We start from the raw sequence: 6,839 nt of genomic DNA on the forward strand, positions 1-6,839 counted from the left end.
GCCATTCCCATTATTACTGAAGCCAAAGCAGAACATACATGCCGTGAAGGCGTGAAGAATTTGATGACAGCTCATGCAAAAGTTGTTCCAAAGTATTTAAACCTGTTAATATAGGTTACCTTTCAACTTTATATTATATTTCAATTCCGATCCACTGAAATTCAAACTGCAAAACGAACAAGAAGAAAAAAAGCAAAATTATGATAATATAAACAAAAGGGTAAATGCTAATTGACTCACTCACCTCTGAAATAATGCAAATCAAAGGGTATAAGCCTAGTCTCAAGGTAGCTGAAGCTCGAAACAGTAAAGGTTTCGTCACTGTCACCAACTTAATCAGTTGAAGAGAACCCACAAAAGGAGCATGAAAAGAAATCCAAAAAAAGTTTGTAAGAAATCGGAGTGTGCATCCTTCTTTCATTTAATGCTTCTTCCTTTCAACCATCAATTAATATGAGGGAAAAAAAAACAGCTTCTGCTGTGCTAGTAGTGTTAATAGAGAGCCATGCATCTATCAAGTTTGTACTGCCTGAAACTTATTAAAACCAATATCTATTATGTGATGCTTGCAAATAAAATTCTAATAAATAATAACTAACATGAATGTAAATCAATCAATTTCAGCGTCATATATTCAATTAAACTTCCAGAATGTATGAATGTATGAATCACACAACAAGTAATATTCAATTAAAGCTTCCAAAATCACGTTCAGCAATCCACTTTACTCATGAAATGAATGTATGAATCACGCAATATTTTTCAGGAGACTAACAACATTGAAAATTAAAATATGCAATTTTTGCTAATCAATTTAGTGCAGAAGATTTATCAAACTATGAAAACTTAATTTCAAACTTGTATAATTATTTCATAGTGTGCTTATCAGCTAGGAAACATAAACCTTTATGTTCTTAGTAGAATTAGTAGTAAACAATGTGTCCGTTAATAAATTATTGCAACAAATTTAGGTTCTTATCTCTGTAGCTTATGTTGCAGATCATACAATCAGAATATTCGACATAAAGTGCACTAAGAGATTAAAAAACAGAAGCCTTAATCAATAATATCATTGTCGATAACAAAGTTAGGATCACAGGCCAAACCATCAAACTAGTTTGTCATATTTTGTCATGCCAAAGCCTCTATTACAATTTGCTGGATCAACTAAATTCTGATCCACATTCAACTATGAAAAGCATCATAAAACCATGATACAAGATACAAAATCAATACCTGCAACTTACAAATAGAATTAGTTGATCCAAAAATCAAGCATAGCCTTTAAAGTTACCTTTTCTAACCTAAGATAGACTTCATGATACTTTTCTATTAAATCCATTCTAAATAAAGTGCCATTTTTTTCCTAATTGGCATGAACAAACAAATATTATTGAATGAAAAAGATACTTTCTTCACTTTTATATATATATATATATAGACACACACACACAACTGGTTCAATATAGGTCTTGGTATCCACCAAGTTTTTTTTTTATTTTATTAACAGATATTTAAAACAAATCCAATTATTCAACAGAGAATATTCAAAATTTCTCAATAACCATGCTTCGATTTATAATATAAAGCTAGCAAATGAATCACAATCTTTTAATGATGGTTTCCAAAATGAGAGATAAAAATGACATAGAAAAAAATGTCACAGGTACATCATTGCATGCAAGAGTCATATACCTTTTTAAGATCAGCCAGAATCAGTGAGCTCCCAGTTCTGCATATGACCGATGTTCCTTATTAATCAAATTCCATTTTGGCACACCCAATCATATTCTTGTGGTTCAGATGCATGAGAAATTAAAAGATCCAAATGGAGATGTACAAAATATTGATAAAAATAAATCAATCAATCAATCAATCAATCAATAAACCATTGACATATGTTTGAATTGTTTCATTTTTAATGAATAATTCATTGGAAGATAGTAATTCCAGAATCTTACCAATTTATCACTCCAGCCAAGAATCAAAGTATGATTTTTCTCAACTACCTCACTTTTTTCTTTCCTCAGTGAGTCGAACTTCTCAGAAATGGCATCAGAGACAAGTCCAAGCATCATTGCAAATATAAGCATCCCACCAAAACTAATTGAAACTGCAACTAACCTCGGACCAGAACCTTGAGAGCTAGCATGATTGCCAGAATCAGCAACAAAATAAAAAAGGACAAGAATCAAAAGCAATTTAGCATATTTATAACAGAGCAGATTCAGACAAGGACAAGAAGGAGGAACCAAAATCAACAGTCATAACAAGAACAGGAAGGAATAAGAACATGCATGCAAATTCCAAATAAAAAATCTCAGCAATTCAGATATATAGTTCATAAACAAACTTCATTCTATACCACAATCATAGAAATGGTTATGTTTCAATTTTCACAAATTACAGGAAAATACAAAATTCATACCTTAGAATTTAGAAACTTCGTTCTCTGCAGCAGCCATAGCTGATTTGCAAACATAAGAGCTCTCCTCGATCGTATTCTTTGATTTTCAACGTCAAGCAAAACAGGGAAAGGATATGGTTAGGGATAGGAATAATGAAATCAGAACAGAATCACAATGTAAGGATTAGGGCTAGGGACGAGAAGGAGGCGGAGGCCTACCTAAACTAACGGCGACGAGAAGAGAAGAAGTAGTGATGAGAGCGGCGGCGGAAGGAGCTCCTAAGATAAGAGCACGGTGGAGAGAGCTCGTGTGACGATGGCGACGAAGGTTGCAAATGCGATGAGAGCATCGGTGGAGGGAGCTCGTGCGACGCGAGCGGCGGCGACAGTGGAGGACGTCACATCTTCAATAGAGAGAAAAGGCGCGCTTAAACGTGTTAGTAGTAATTCAAGAAAACGTGAAAAAAGTGAAATGAAGGATTGGGAGTAACATGAACCAACTTCTTATTTTAACATTTTTTATGGAATATTTTAAATTATTAACAGATTTTTTTGTCTATAATAATTTAATATAATTAGTTAATTACAGTATTTTGTTTATTTAAATATAGGTAGATTTTTTGTTGGTAACTATTTTTTCGCGAAAAGATCTGTAGTTAAATAAATAGAATGCTGTAATTTTATTAAATTATTACAGACAAAAAATTTATCTGTAATAAAACTAATTTTTTCGATAGAATTATCGACAGATTCTCTTTTTCGTCTGTAATTCATACTAATTCATTATTCTTTGTTTTTGACAAAAATTCTCTCGCAAAATCTGTCTGCATTTCCGTGGAATAAAATCTGTCAAAAATATTCGTCTGTAATAAATAATTTTCTAGTAGTGAATAATAATAATAATACTCTAATTTACTAAACACTCCCTAAACACACACTAACCTAACCCTAACACCCGCTCATCCTTCCTTTTCCCCCATCATCCACCGAAGCCCTCACCCTCACCAACGAATACACACACACAAAAGAAGGGGAAAAAAGAGAGGAAGGGGAGAAGCGGAAGAAGAAGGAAGGAAGGGGAAGGAGGGAGCCGATGCTGGTGGGCATCACTACCACCGTCACCGCCATCATTGTCGTAGGAGACAGAGAGAGTGTGTCATTGAGTGAGAGGGAGCGAGCTGCCGTGGGGAGCGTCACCACTACAAAGGCCGTCACCGAAGAGCTCGCGCGAGTTGAAAGGACTGTCTTCGTGCACTGTCGTCGTTCGGTCATGCTCAGCATCGCCGTCCATGGAGTGCCTTCGTCATCCCGTCGTTGCTATCACCGTTGAGTCCGCCGTGGCCGTGGAGAGGAGCGCTGATCGAAGAGAGAACCTGGATGTTGCTGCTACGGGAGTCACTACCGAAGGAGGAGGAGGGGTTTTCGCCGCTGACGGAGCTCATCAGAATTACTCGAAGGTTTCTGTCGTGTCTGTGGCCAACGAAAATGGTGCTGTGGTCGCTAGAGTCACCGTCAAAACTGCTGCTATCCGGTGCAGTTGTTCCTTCTTAGTTGCAGTAAACATTTTTTTTGAAACCCTTGAAAATCAGTATTCTATTATGTTTGGTTAGAGATTCTGAGGTTTTGGTAACGTAGAGTCGAGTTTCGGTCACTACATGTTGTGATTAAAGTTGCTGCTGTTGCTGCAGAAGTAAGACAGAGCTGTGGTTGCGGCTGCCACTGCTGCGGGCAGGGAGAAAAAGAGTTTGACGCATTTTATAGCTTTCGAATTTTAACTATTCAAGGTAGGGTCATTTTATTAAACTCGTTTTATTTTCAAGAATTGTTACAAGTCGATATTAATATGAAAAATATATTTTTTATGATTTCGTAAGTCTTATAGATTGAACTGAGTTATTTTGAATAAATGCAATTGCTTGCTTGATTGGTTTATTGAATGATTGAAAATGTTTAGTTGGGTTTTGTACTTGGTTTAAGGTTGTTATGATGATTATTGGATTGTGGATGTTTCTGATTATTAAGTTGGCATTGTGGTAGTGAATGAAAGATTGATTTGGAAATCTGATTCATATGTTTTATTGAGGAATGATTTGAGATTTAGAAAATGATTTGATTTTGAAAAATGATTTAAGATTTGGAAATGGTTGGGTTTTGAACTTGCTGGAAAGGGTTGAAAAATGATTTGTTGGGACCTTTGAAGGATGGTAAAAATTCAAGTTTTAGAGAAGATGCTGTTAAAATTTTATGAAAAATTGGAAGTTCTATTTTAGTTAAATTGATTAAAGAACTATTTTACTTGATTTTAATTATACTAAAGGAAGGAGTAGGTTTTGAGGTGTTTTAGCAAATTTTTAAGTAGTATTGAAGAATAAGTGATTATGTCTCAATTAAAATTTATAATTGGGAATTTAAAATAGTTTTAAATCTTTCATGGAAGAGTTTTTAAAACTTAAAGTGAAGTTAAAGTTAGTTTTGGAAAATCGGTTTTGGAAACTTGTTTTAAAACGAAAGTGAGCTTTATTCAATTAAATTTAATTTAAAAGTTATGTTATCGGGGATTTCAAATGAATATGAAGGAATGGATTATTGAAGTTTGTTAAATAATTTCTTGAACCTTTTGAAAAGAGTTTAAATTTGAAAATGGTTTTGAAGTTAGCTCGAGGAATTTGATTATGATTATGAGCATGATTGATTGTGAATATTATTGAAATATGATTGGCAAGGACGGTGATCTTATCCCGCTTGCGTGTTTGAGATTGATATGTGAGTATGATTGATGTTGTGAGGACGGTAGTTTTGTCTCGCTCGCGGATTTGACAAGTTGAGGACGAATGATTCCTCTCTTGTCGTGATATGGATGTGGGAAAGGTGAAAAGACACTCTCCTTCGTATTGTTTTTTCCTACATCTTTCTCTAGTTGTAAGGTGAAAAGACATACTCCTTTGATGTGGAAAGGCACTCTTCTTCGTAATTTCTCCAGGAGAAGGTCAAAAGGCACACTCTTTTGAAGTTGAAAGGCAATCTCCTTTGTTTGTTTTCTTCTTGGGGATGCGCAACCTAGAGATAATGTCTGGATTAGCTACCGGATGTGTCAAATTCTGGCAGTTTAACCGACACGTGAGCTCACGGCTTATAGGACACGCATGCATCATACTGAATTTGTTTACTTTGTCTGGATGTGCTTAAGTGTTTTAATTTGCCTATCTGATGATTTATATCTAATTGTTATTTGTTGTACTTGCTGTAATTGCTCTCTGATTGTGTTTGTCTTGCATTTTTTGTGCTTGTGATTGATTCTGTTTTGGGCCAGAGGCCAAGTTGATTTGATTTGGGCCAGAGCTCGTGATTGTTTGGTTCAGTGGTAAATTTTGGTTAAAATGATTTCTTAGTTAGTGGTGAAATGTATGGAATGTTATTTTGTGTGAAATTTTTATAAGAAAAATATGAGTTTTAAATTTGGATAATGAATTGATGATTACTGCGTTTGAAAATAGTTTTATTTAAAATATCTTCTTATGACAATTCTTAAACCCTCTATTGAGAACCTGCAAGGACGATGTTCTCACCCCCTAAAGACTTTTCTTTTCAGGACGGACGAAAAAGCTTGCAGAGTTTTTGCCAAGTTCATAGATATGCTATTTCTATTTATATACACATGTTACATATTTTTCTTACCTATATTATTATATTCTTGTAAGAGTGATAGGAGTCGTCAGTCGTGACTGTATTGACATGTATGTACATAATATTTGTAAGTTACTTAAGTAAGAAGTTTTGTATATATGTATATGCTTGTTTGTTTACAAGGAAAAATATTTTCCAGTTTTTTAAAGAAAACAGTGACACGGTTTCGAGTTGAAGGATCCTATTTTATTATTAAGTATATGAAGTCGTTGTAATACTTCTCGCTATCAGAGTGGCGCATCCAGAACTGTGACATTCTGATAGTAAGGGTGTTTCACTCTACAGGGTTAGGCTCAGGAACAACATGATCCTCAGGCTGAACAGGGTAATGACGAAGTCTAGGTCCTTCATGGAACGGATGATGAGGAGCGTCTGGGTGAAGCCATGTTAGAGGAAACTCGTAAGGCATATCGGGGTTAAAGAGCAGAGTGTTAATCGGATGTCGGAAGGGATGATCATGCAACACGTACATACGTATTCCAGGCTCAGTCGCTACTATATAAAAACTGTGCTATACAGGGTCCTCATATGTATATAATTGTTCTAGCTCATAGAACAGAACTTCTGTCTCCATCTGAAAGGAGGGGAAGGAAGGGGTAAGAATTAGGGGGGTTCTTAGTAGGGTTGGAGGTAGATAATCAAGTTAGTATTATCACAGTTTCAGTCAATCGCAGCCAAATACAGGGAATCAGAACAATAACCAGTCACAGAAAATCAGATTAACAATCAATAGAAATCACAAACACAC

At 35.1% G+C, this 6,839-nt stretch overlaps 1 long non-coding RNA gene across 1 annotated transcript; it reads right to left on the reverse strand.

The window, feature by feature from the left end:
- Nucleotides 1-1,569: 1,569 nt before the first annotated feature.
- Nucleotides 1,570-2,829, reverse strand: LOC130979091 (uncharacterized). The gene is made up of 4 exons (XR_009086520.1): nt 2,627-2,829; nt 2,429-2,504; nt 1,962-2,137; nt 1,570-1,732 (listed from the first exon to the last, which is right to left on the reverse strand). It is a non-coding gene; the product is annotated as an uncharacterized LOC130979091 (long non-coding RNA).
- Between the last annotated feature and the right edge of the window lie 4,010 nt (nt 2,830-6,839).

This window comes from Arachis stenosperma, chromosome 5 (assembly GCF_014773155.1).
Source record: "Arachis stenosperma cultivar V10309 chromosome 5, arast.V10309.gnm1.PFL2, whole genome shotgun sequence".
NCBI lineage: Eukaryota > Viridiplantae > Streptophyta > Magnoliopsida > Fabales > Fabaceae > Arachis > Arachis stenosperma.